The sequence below is a fragment of the Vicia villosa genome, linkage group LG1, assembly GCF_029867415.1.
Source record: "Vicia villosa cultivar HV-30 ecotype Madison, WI linkage group LG1, Vvil1.0, whole genome shotgun sequence".
Taxonomy (NCBI): Eukaryota; Viridiplantae; Streptophyta; class Magnoliopsida; order Fabales; family Fabaceae; genus Vicia; species Vicia villosa.
The window spans coordinates 21,750,640-21,763,688 of NC_081180.1; the positions used below are offsets into that span (position 1 = coordinate 21,750,640).

At 38.1% G+C, this 13,049-nt stretch overlaps 1 long non-coding RNA gene across 1 annotated transcript; it reads right to left on the reverse strand.

Moving 5' to 3' along the window:
- Positions 1 to 7,983: 7,983 nt before the first annotated feature.
- Positions 7,984 to 10,208, reverse strand: LOC131602425 (uncharacterized). Its single transcript, XR_009284086.1, has 3 exons — positions 9,848 to 10,208; positions 8,686 to 8,900; positions 7,984 to 8,274 (listed from the first exon to the last, which is right to left on the reverse strand). It is a non-coding gene; the product is annotated as an uncharacterized LOC131602425 (long non-coding RNA).
- Between the last annotated feature and the right edge of the window lie 2,841 nt (positions 10,209 to 13,049).

A 13,049-nucleotide genomic window follows, 5' to 3' on the forward strand; every position in this document is an offset into this window, starting at 1 on the left:
CAGTTACGTCGAGATTTGATGAATCTCTCCAAGAATCTGTTGATCTGGGGCAGATCATTCCAAAGTCTTCATGATGCCAAGGATCTCCATGAATCCTCTTGAAGCAATTCCTCTCATAGACCATGTAGTCTGGGGCAAGTTGTGAATCAGAAGTTACCTTGATCACCTCATTAGCTTGAAGCACAAAGGTTGTTTCCATGATTAATCCAGAGTATGTCACTCTCTACCAAGAAGTTTTGAGACAACGGTTGAATGTTGGGTTTTCTTTCTCACCTTGTGTTGAGTTTTGAACTAAAATCCCCCGCATGTTAACTTGTTTGCTTTGATGTTAACTTCTTAGTTCCTCTGCAAGTTCGGAATGGTGATTTTCTCCAAAGAAGTTTTCTCTGATTTCCCATAATAGAGCTTGATGTGTTGTCCAATCTTTTTGATAAGAAGAAGATTATCTGTAAATTCCTCGCAGAAATTGATAATCCCCACTGAGTTTGTTCTTCGTGGAAGAATTTTTCTTCAGTGTTCCTCCTCAGCTCATTTGTCAGGATGGAATTAATCCCCAGTTGAGTTTATTCCTCAAGGGGCAAAGCTTTGTTTGACCGTTTCTATCCAGCTTGTTCTTGGAGTTGAACTTTGGTCTCTTACAATACTATTTTGAACCTCTCTAGGCTGGGAAACCTAGATTGAGAAGGCATTTATTTTGCACCTCTTGAGGATTATTCTTTCCTCAACAACAGAAAATTCATTTGTGATTGATGTTCTTATCAGAGACTGAAATATTTATTTTCCAGCAGTGATGTTATTGCACTCCTTTGGAATTTGTGCTTGAAAGCAAAGGGCAGGTTTTGACTTTGAGCAACTTGTGTTATCCCCATCATGTTTTGGTTGACAACAAATTGAAGCCTCTTTATTTGAGCAAGTTTGTGCGTCTCCACATATCAATCTTATCTTCAAATCAAGTGATAATCTCTCATACTTTATGAACTTCTTGATTTCAAAAGGAAGAAGCTCAACGAATGGCAGTCTCTTTCAGCAGAAGACAGTTCGTTCCGCTTAAGGATTTCTCGACAGGGTCGGCAAATGGCAGTCTCTTTCAGCAGAAGACAGTTTGTTCCCTTTGAGATAACGGATGGCAGTCTTCTTCATGAAGACAGTTCGTTTAAGAATTCTTGTTTTAAAGTCAGCAAATGGCAGTCTCCTCCATTAGAAGACAGTTTGCTCACTTTTTCCTAAGACGGGTCAACGAATGGCAGTCTCTTTCAGCAGAAGACAGTTCGTTCCGCTTAAGGATTTCTCGACAGGGTCGGCAAATGGCAGTCTCTTTCAGCAGAAGACAGTTTGTTCCCTTTGAGATAACGGATGGCAGTCTTCTTCATGAAGACAGTTCGTTTAAGAATTCTTGTTTTAAAGTCAGCAAATGGCAGTCTCCTCCATTAGAAGACAGTTTGCTCACTTTTTCCTAAGACGGGTCAACGAATGGCAGTCTCTTTCAGCAGAAGACAGTTCGTTCCGCTTAAGGATTTCTCGACAGGGTCGGCAAATGGCAGTCTCTTTCAACAGAAGACAGTTTGTTCCCTTTGAAATAACGAATGGCAGCCTTCTTCACGAAGACAGTTCGTTTTGCTTAAAGATTCCTCAGCAAAGTCAGCAAATGGTAAGTCGCTTCAGTGTAAGTGACAGTTTGCATCCAGTTCCTTTTCTCAAGCCATGTCCTTGATTAAAGAAGAAGTTGATCCCTATTCTTAGCGGCAGCTTATTATTCTCAGCAGTTTATCGTCAACCATTGAGGCGGTAATTCAATTCTCTTCTACCTTCAACTATTGAGTTTGTAGCCTATCGTCAACCATTGAGGCGGTAATTCAATTCTCTTCTACCTTCAACTATTGAGTTGGTAGTTTATCGTCAACCATTGAGGCGGTAATTCAATTTCCTTCTACCTTCAACTATTGAGTTGGTAGTTTATCGTCAACCATTGAGGCGGTAATTCAATTTGCTTCTACCTTCGACTATTGAGTTGGTAGCTTATCGTCAACTATTGAGGCGATGATTCAATTTTCTCTACCTTCGACTATTGAGTTGGTAGCTTATCGTCAACTATTGAGGCGGTAATTCAATTTGCTTCTACCTTCAACTATTGAGTTGGTAGTCTATCGTCAACCATTGAGGCGGTAATTCAATTTCCTTCTACCTTCAACTATTGAGTTGGTAGTTTATCGTCAACTATTGAGGCGGTAATTCAATCTTTCTCTACCTTCAAATATTGAGTTGGTAGTTTATCGTCAACTATCGAGGCGGTAATTCAATTTTCTTCTACCTTCAACTATTGAGTTGGTAGCTTACCTTCAGTGGAACGTTGGTATATGTTATCGTCAGCGGTACAGCGGTACATCTCTTCATATCATCAGTGGTACGACGGTGTGTTTTCTGTTGAAGGAAGATTGGCATTCTGATTCAGGATGCATACTTTCTCATCCCCAGTGAAAGAGAATGTTCCCCTTTTCTCATCCCCAGTGAAAGAGGATTCTATAACCTCTCTGACGCGAAGTGTTTTCCCCAGAGAAATTTCTTTCCCTACCAAAGTTTCATCTCTCCAACAAAGTCTTGCCTTCCCCAGTGGATTTATGCCAGCAAGACATTTGTTTTCCCCAGCGGAGTTATAGCAAGACATTTGTTTTCCCCAGTGGATCACTTGTTACTCCCCAATGTTGTCATGCTTTATTATCATCACATGCATTCATTAACATTGCATTGCATCTTAGGATCAAAAATTGTGTCTTATATATTTAAGTCTCTTCGATTTTGTCAAAACGAAGATTTCCAATCATCGTATCTCCAAATCGAAGAAACTTAAATAGGGGCATCTGTCATACCCCAATTTTTGACCCTAAGATCCTATATCATTCATATCCCAATCACTAATCAAGAGCTTCACTTGGAAGTTTGTTTATGGTGTTGCACTCACCTCATCAATGAGAGGGACCATCAAGCACCAATGATTGTTTATCTTTTATGCATATTATACTAACCCAAATACCAAAAATATTGCTTTGTTTCTTTGCAGGCTTTTGTTTTGTAGGTACCAAGCCAAGACATGCAATAAGCAAGGCATTTTTCACATTTTTGACTGATGAAATCGATTTCCCTACTGGGTAAATCGATTTCCCTGCAACAATCTTCAACAAAATCACATTCTGGACAGCATGAAATCGATTTCCCTCCTGGGTAAATCGATTTCCCTAGTGTATTTTGCGCCAAATTCTCTTCTGGAACAGAGTGAAATCGATTTCACTCCTGGGGAAATCGATTTCCTTAAGGCGAAATTCAAAAAAAATAGAGAGGGAAGCTTGATTTGATTTTGGCACCTATTTTCTTTGACCATTTTTGTCATTTTACCAATTTTCCACCTCATCAAAATAATTCTCCTCATTAAACCCACTTATACCCCATTTTACCACTTTTTACCATTTAATTGCCACTTTAATCACCAATTAAACACAAGCTAATTACCAAATGCAAAAAGACCAAATTACCACTACTCTTGCTCTCATCCTATAAATAGAGCCCACTACTCTCTCATTTCTCAAGCTTTTGATAGCCAAAAAAGTTCTTGCAAATTCATTTCTCAAGCTTTTGAGAGCCAAAAAACCTCTTGCAATTTCTCTCCTCATTCCTACCAAATTCACCAAAGCTCTTCATTCTTTCATAAAGTTTGTGAGTTACATCTTGAACCTCACAAACTTTGAGCTAAACCACCATCCATTTCATTTTTTTTTCTTCAATTGTTGAGAGATCAAGATTTGTGTTGGTGATTATTGAAGTAGATCCAAGTTTTGTTCAAGATTTGGTAAATTTTCTTCATCCTTTTTGTATATCATGATGTAGATCTTTGTTGCTTGTGTGTGATGCATCTTTGATGCTATATTGGTGCTATTTGATGGTGATTTGATGGAAAATTCGTGCTCCAATTGATATGTGATCATAAGGTGTTTGTATGTTTGCTTAAGTCAAGTTTTATGCCTTTAAATGTTGTTTTTGCTGAAATTTGCACTGGTCAAATCGATTTCCTTAAGGCTCAAATCGATTTCATGTTGTACGTAACTTGTTTTTTTTGAAAACTGCCTTATGGAAATCGATTTCCCTCTGCATGAAATCGATTTCCTGCTGGCAGAATGTGGTTTTTTGCCTTTTTTATGCTTGTTTTGGTTTCCTACTTCCTCCACTTCATTAATATCATTGGATCTAGGATGTTGATAGGTTTGAAATGACCTAATCCATAATATTAGATGAATGATATTAATGATAGTGTGAGTTGATTATCTTTTGTGTTTTCATTCTTATTTTCATCTTATCTTTCTTTTGATCGATGAAAGTCTTAACATCTTGAGAATTCTATGGATTCTTGATGAAGACTAGATCAATTAGTTTTCATTCTTATTTTTATCTTATCTTTCTTTTGATCGATGAAAGTCTTAATATCTTGAGAATTCTATGGATTCTTGATAAAGACTAGATCAATTTGTTTTCATTCTTATCTTTTTTTCATCTTATTTTCTCTTGATCGATGAAAGTCTTAATATCTTGAGAATTCTATGGATTCTTGATAAAGGCTAGATCATTTCTTCTTCTCCTTCTTATTTCTTTTCATTGATGATCTTGATACATGGAGAGTTCTCCTACATTTGTCCCGACTCGATAAAAGATCAAATATGGAAGAGAATTGTATGCGGTTGATTTATGACTTATGGAAATTTTTCGTGTAGTTGCTATGATTTTATCAAGCTTCTGATAAGTTTCCATTGACCTTAAATCCGAGTACATCATTCACTCACCATCGATCTTCATTACTAACTTTGATAACATACTTGACAAGTTTCAAGATGGTTATCTTTAACCTCTAACAACTAACTTTAATTTCCGCACCTTTACTATACCGCTCTTTATATTACCGCTCTTTATATTTCTCGCCTTATCGCTTTACTTTATCATTTCATCATATTTACTTTCCGCCATTTTCTCTTTGTCCATTTGGACGTTTATAATTCCGCTATTTTCTCTTTGTCCACTTGGACATATGTTTATGCTTCTGTTATTTTTCTTTTGTCCACTTGGACCATACTTTATTTTTTCGCTAAAACACTAATAAAAAACCAAAATCTAAAAAATACATAAGGCTCTCTTTGGACTATCGGTTACTATCCCTAGCACTTTGGAGATTCGGACTTATGGACCTAGTACCTCTGGACTCATTCTATTACTATCCTGTGATTGTTCTGTCTGTCTGGCATTGTTCTGTTGTATGTTTATGTGTGCAGGTATTTCCTTGAAAGCCCTTGATGGTTAATTCCAAGGCACTGATATAAGGATTTTACCCGAAAACAGCCGTTACTCTGCCCAATTTTCGTCAGAATCTTAATGTGCTTAATGAAAAATGGTGCTAAGACAATAAGTTCATCTGGATCCCCAAGTGTTAATGTGTTGGTATTGATAAATCCAAAGGATGGGAAAACTACCTTGGCTCTTGATGTCAAGTGTTGGCTTCTTATTTGGTTAGACCGTTTCTTTCCTTAGCTTTTATTTTATGCATTAGGTTAGCCTCTTCATCTCCTCCCATTCTTAAATTTTCAAAATCTTCTCCCTTTTTCCAAAATATTCTTATGTTTGCAAACCTTTTCAAAACCTTTTTCTTAAAAATATCTTTCGCCCTTAGTGGCTTTTCTTCAAAAGTTTAGACACCGTTAATTGTCGAAACGAGTGGTTATACCCCACGATTTTGAAATTGATTGATAATAACGAGATCTTTTCCGCGTGAGAGAGCTAGTGGCATACTCGTTGATTTTATCCGAGTTGGAGCCCTTCTTTCATTTGCGATGCAAAGAACTTGTTTGTTCTCATGCTCAAGATCAATGGCTGAGTATTTCTCTCTAACGACAACAAAGTGTTTATTCGTTTTTAAAACGTTTTTCCCAAAAGCGGAACTACATTAGCTCTGACTTCTCCATTGCACCGAGGAGGTATGTAGGCCCAAAGCTTAACGCTTTGCCGAGCTTATTTTAAAAATAAAACAAACTCTTTTTTTTTAGCACACACACACAGATTTTCAAAAAGGTTCCTGTGGAGTACCACAGATATGAGGGGTGCTTAAAACCTTCCCCTCATATAATTAACACCCGTACCTGAGATCTCTTTCTTGTTTTAAAAACAAAACTTTGGGTTTTACGTTCTTTTCCCTTTTCCTTTGAAAAAATAAAGCGCGGTGGCGATTTCAAAACGGAATATTGATTCGAGTCAATCCCATGGCTTCGATATCAGATTTTCCCCGCTACACTATCAAACGATATAAAAGTATATGAAAATACAACTATTCATAAAGTATACGTATTTATACACAAAACGGGGAATTATTCAACGAATATTAATAAAAGTCTTGATAAGTGCCACAAAACATATATACAAAATAAGTACATTTTGGCACTTAACAATAACCAAACCCCTCAAACCTTCCACAACAAGCACGAAAAGAAAAGGAGAGAGGGGACCTCCTTGTTTTAACCCCCTTCCACCGCAAACTCCTCAGTGGGGCTCCCGTTGATCAAGGGCGACATTCTACTAGAAAATATCATCGCCTCCATCCACGATAACCAAATCTTCCCAAATCCCATAGAATTAAGCATGAATCTCATAAAACTCCAACTCACCCTATCGTATGCTTTCTCGAAGTTAACCTTGAAAAGAAGACATTCTCTACCCTCTCTCTTCGCATAATCCACCATCTCGTTGGCAACCAACACACCGTCGAGTAATTGCCTTCCCGACACAAATGCGCTTTGGCAAGGAGACACAATTGAGTTTAACACCTTTTTAATGCGAGAAGCCAGGAGCTTAGAAATAGCTTTGAATATGCACCCCACTAGGAAAATAGGCCTATAGTCATCTAATCCCAGCGGATTCGATGATTTAGGGATAAGAGCTAAAAAAGATGGGATACACGACCTTGAAAGGTTAGAGTTAGCATGAAAACTCCTAAAGCATTTGGTAAAGTCCTCCTTCATAAAATTCCAACAGTTCTTAATGAAGTGAAAAGTATAACCGTCGGGACCCGGACTCTTGTCTCCCCCACAGCCCCACACCGCTTTTCTAATTTCCTCCTCTGAAAAAGGGCCTTCAAGAGCTAACCGGTCCACTTCGGAAATCTTCCTAAAATAAATATCCTATAAACTTGGCCTGACCCGTAATGGCTCCACAAATTTAGAAGCGAAATGATTCAAAACTTCCTCCTTCACCTCCGACACCTGTCATACCCCAAATTTGTCCTACCCCTAATTTTTAACTGGCTTAGACTTCTCATTTCATAATCTCATGTACATACCTCCCATTAGGTCATATAACGCATTATGCATCATTAATCAATAAGGCACCCGAGGGCATTGGATCAATGGTCGTGGAAAGATCTAGGGTTTCACAGCGATTAAGGTTTCTACACTATACAAATTTGTTCAACCGAGTTTTTCAGGTCTACTCTATGTGCTTGGGATTATCAGATGGATCTAGGGGTGTGGTCAAGTATTTTCATTCAGCATTTGGGTTAGGTTCATCAATTAAGGAGTGGATCAGGTTATCACTTGGGTTGCAAGCCACTTACCTGGATTTATATGCAAGAATTGAAGTTTCTATGTTATTTGGGCAGATCATTTCAACTTTGAAAGCTAGATGATAAAGCGTTGATTTTGGTCAAAATCAACGTGGAACGGTTGACTTTTTGACCAAAATTCAAATTAAACTTTCGAAGGTTTTCATCTTATTTCATAATCCATTCAAAATCTTGCATGAAGTTCAAATGAATAAAGAGTTGGAATTCAATTTGTACAAATGGAGGGAGTTCTTTTCGAACATAAAATTGTTGAACTACATGGATGGTGTCACTTGAAATTCAAGAAAGAGTCATTCAAGGAAAAGTCACTACAAGAAAAGCCCATTACAAAAAAGCCAAGCTACAAAAATCCAAATTTAATTACAAAAGTGAAAGATACAAAAGTGATACAAGTTGACATACCCATTTAAAAGGGTAAAATTCTTCACAATGTTCATCAAAACCAAAAATCAAGTGTCTATTCTCAAATATCTAGTTATACATATATTCATATACCATCTTATTCAAAATACATTACAAGATCTTGTTACACCTACATCACAAGCTATGGTGTTCCTAACCCTAAACCTCATCATGAATATATTTTTTCAAGCTTTCCTCCATCATCTTTTGTCCATGTGAATAGAGCAAACCTGCAGAACAAATAAACCATATCAGAAATTCTACTGACAGTTTCAAACAGTTCAGAACCTATCCTAACAGCTACTAATCCAATTCAAACCAACATCAAAATCATAATGTAGAAATCCATACACAGTTCAGCATCGAAAACAAAGAAAAAACCTGCAGTTAACCACTTACAAACAGCAAACCATTTATTCTCATCCAATAAACATACAGTTCAAAAGAAAACTATTTCTAACTGTTATCCCAAACATCCAGCCCTGTACATTTCAAACTTGATTCAACAAAACAAAAAAAAACATTCTAACATCCGACTAGTTATAATAAACTCATACATCAACCATCACAGTCCTAATCCTACCATCAATACTCAAAAACAGTATGTAACCATTAGCACCATACTTTAAAACCAATACTACCTCAAAACAGTCTTAGCTCAGCCCTTCATGTCAACTTCTGGCTGTACCGAAACCTTCGTATACCTCTCCGCGACCTAGTCCCTGTCTTGTACATTGCAGCCCATCAACCTGTCACCATCTGCAAATGATACCGGCCTTGCAATCCGAAATCTACCAAGCTGCCTTCATGATCTCCACTTTGCCTCCATTACGCTTCTTTGCTACCAATATTAGACCTGCAAATAACACATATGCAATATCACAACCGGTCCCAAATACTACCAAGAATCACTAACAGTAGCAAAGAAAGCCACAAAATTTCAACACCAAGTCAGTTTCAAAACCATATAATATATTCAACTCAGACCAGCCTAAGCCTTTCACACTGCATCATGAAAACTAACCTATCATTGACTAACATCCAAACAAATCACAACAGTCAACCAAACCTATTGGTAACTAACTCAATTTTCCTAACAGCTACCCTAACTGTAACTAACTTCCCTAACAGTTCTAACAACCTAACAAACTTTTAACTACCCTAACTAACCTAACCGTTTCAGAACCAACATATAACTAAATTTCAGAAAACCATAACTTCCCTAACAGAATGATAACTAACTTCCTCTCCCTCAAATCACTCTTAATCCCCACCACTCAATTCTATAACAAACTCTAATCCTAGGGCTCACAATACTCTCCTCTCTAACTAACTCTCTTCCCTCCACTTCTATATATTCAAAAATCTCTCCTCACTTTCAAGACACCACACGCACCATAATCATCACTTCACTCCATTTCCTCCACCATTTTCTCACATCCAACCTATCATCATCTTCATCTCTGCAACTCCATCACCTTCTTCATCATTCATCTCTCTCCCTTACCTCCACCAAAAGCTCACCGATCCACCATTGATAGAGCTTCAACATCTGAAGCTCTAATCAATTGAGCTCAACCACCACCTCACTGCAACCTCACCACCTCTAAGCATCATCATCTCCAACACTCTACTCTCCACTCACGTCAATCTCAGAACACAACAAACGGCCAATCGATCTCATATTAATCACGCGCAGAGCAACCTCACAACACATAAGTGAATTCAAAGAAAAAGGTAGAAGAGAGAAGAAGGAGAATATTATATCAGAAGTGCTAAAGATCAATGGATGCATGATATTACCTGTAAGTTCGAGGTTCCTCTGGTTTTCTTGCCTTCGTAATCGCAACTGAAGAGTCACCGGAACTGCTCCGGTAGGTAAGCCTAAACCTTCATTCTGTTGCATAAATCGTTGTATCATCATGATTGTGTACATCTCATAGTGTCATTCCCCTCCATCGATTGCACAAAAACGGACGTCGTGATTGTTTAATTTCGTTTAAATGTTTAGGTTTTTTCGATGGCTTAGATTTAGGAGTAGAAGGTGGCAACGAGGGTAGTTTGATGTCATGGTGGTTGAATGGAAGGATCTCCGGAGGGGCGAGAGTCGTCGGGGAAGAGGCGACGGCGCCGTTTTGAGAAGAAGAGAAGAGGGCGTTTGTCTTTGAAGACATCTGAATAGTCACAACGAAACACAACCCTAATTCCCTTTTGTTATTTTTATTTTTATTTTTATTTTATTTTTATTAAAATCTGATAGATAATAACGATGGATCATTAACCTTCTTGGGCCTTTTTGCTGATCATACTCCCCTCAGGGCCCATCACGCCTTTTTGGCTAGAATTTGTAACAAAATCAACCATGGGCCTTCATACCCGATACTGCTATCCTCACCCCCCCTGAGGCCCATCATCACTTTTTCTTGATAAAGAACCAAGCTGAAACAAAAACCTGTTGGGCCTCTGTACCAGCCCTGCGCCCTTTACCATGTTGCACCACCATTCCCAGCTTACACCCCCTCTGGGCCCATATTTTCTTTATTAGAATTTAGGTTTTTTAATATAGTTTTTTCTTATTTTTCTTAGTGATAAAAACAATAAAATCAATAAAACTTGTTAGATTTTTAGGCCACTTTTAGGATTATTTTTAGTCTTAGAATCTCACACATCAAAAACCCATAAAAATAGTAGTATTTTTAGGTTAATTTCGCACTAATACGTGAATCGTTTTCTTTATATTTTTATACCATTTACATGCTATTTTTGTATAATTGTTGTGTGATTTTGTTACTTGTTTTTGGCCATATTTTTGGCCTATTTTGTTAATATCTTTTAATGCTCCTTTTAGAATCGATCCCATTATCATGTTAACATTAGACTTAGACTAGAATAACAACTAGGTTTAGAATAATACTTAGGCTAGTCTCCCCCATTTTCATTCTTTTTCCTTTTACAACTTAAAACATCTAAAAATATTCAAAATAAAATCCCTTTAAAAAATACCAAGAAAATACTTAAAAAACAATAATAAAAAAGTGAAAATCATTAAAAAGGGAATGGAAGCTTGAATCTCCCTTGCTTTAGGGAATCATTCGAGTGCTTGGATCTCCCTTGCTTTAGGGAACCATTCGGGCGTAAGTTCCCAAATTATAAAAGACACAAACCAAAGAGTAACTCGAGTTTCCCTTGCCTTAGGGATTTCCTCGAAACACTCAAACTCTCTCTCTCTTCTCTCCTTTCTTAAGGGCATTGTTATCTCCACTCTATTGCATCCTAGGCTGTCCCCTTATGCAAGAGCGCAAGCGTTAACTCCGCCCAACTAAAAAACACAAAAACAAACAGAAAATCGTGAGCCGAACTACGACGCTCTAATTCCTGAAAAGGATACGTAGGCATCAAGTCGCGGGGCTTGAACGAGCACACTTGTAAATAATTCCTTCTTTTCCCCGTATTTCCTTTGCATTCATTCGCATGTAGATTTTAGACATATTACACACCCTTTAGATAGAAACAAACATAGGTGGATACCATCGAGTACGATGGGCGCGAGGGGTGCTAATACCTTCCCCTCGCTTAACCGACTCCCGTACCTAGATTCTCTGGTCGCAAGACCCTGTTCCTTCCCTTTGTTAGGTTTTCTGATATTCCTTTCCCTTATGGGATAAATATATTAGTGGCGACTCTGTTCATTTTTCGCGAGCGTGCGACAACACCGACTCAACAATACCTGAATTAGTTAAGATAGAGCCAATGTGGTTGTGACGCCTTCTGCCTTTCATGACTAGGTGGAAGAATTTTCTATTATTATCGCCATCGTTAAGCCACCGCATCCTCGACTTTTGAATGCGCATGTTCTCTTTTATCTTCAAACTCATCCAAAATCGACTACTTGCCCTCCTAGCATTAATTCTATTCTCATCGTATGCTGCCCCCATACCAAGACCGTCTATTTGATCATCTAATTCATTCATTGCCTTGACCCCTTCCTCTATCTCCAAATCCACTCTCCCAAAAATGTTATCGTTCCACCATTTTAATCTAAATTTAAAAAGCCTCATCTTTTCTTTTAGAAAGAAATCCCCTCTCCTTTCGATTCTCATTGCTAACCATTCCTTTTCAACGAACGACAAAAAGTCCTTATGAGAAAACCATTCGTTGTTAGTCTTGAACGACTTTGGCCCCCAATTTGACTTGTCTGCCATCAACTATATTGGACAGTGGTCCGATAAGTCCCTATCTCCAATGAATTGGCCCACCACTCCCCACCTTTCAACAATGGCTTCTAACACCAGAAAACGATCTATCCTGCTCTTGGGTTTTCCGTCTCTACTGAACCATGTGAATTTTTCCCCCTACAAGGGATGTCGACTAGACCACTATGATCAATGAACTCTGTAAACTCATCCCATTCTCCCTATTATGAATAACTTAAACGCCCTTTCTCTCCCCCACCATTCTTTATTGCATTGAAATCTCCCCCAAAAATTCATTCTCTATCCTCTCCTGCTGATTTTAAAGCTAACAATCTCCTCCATAACTCTCGTTTCCCAGCTGTGTTATAGGATGAATATATATTCACAATATAGTAATATAAGTTCTTCCATCTGACCTTAACCCCGAGAAAGTCGTCTCTCTTGAAGCCGTTTAAAACTTCCATAGAGTCTGACTTCCAAAGAATCATTAAACCCCCTGAAGCACCTGCAGAAGCCGAATACGAAAATTCGACATCATTCTTCCCCCAAAAACTACCTGCCAAATATTTAAAGATTGAGCCTAATTTTGTTTCTTGAATTAAGAACAAATCTGCCTCCCCCTTTGAAATGATGTTGCTTACCCTCCTTCTCTTTATCCTACTTCCACCCCCTCTGATGTTTAAGGATCCTATAATCATTAGGAACCGGTTTTTGACTCCTTCCCGTTCTCCCTTCTGTATTTCTCTGCCACCATTGTCTCTTCCACCAACCTTCTGTAGTCCTTGTTTGAAGTCCCGTACGAAACTCCAAGC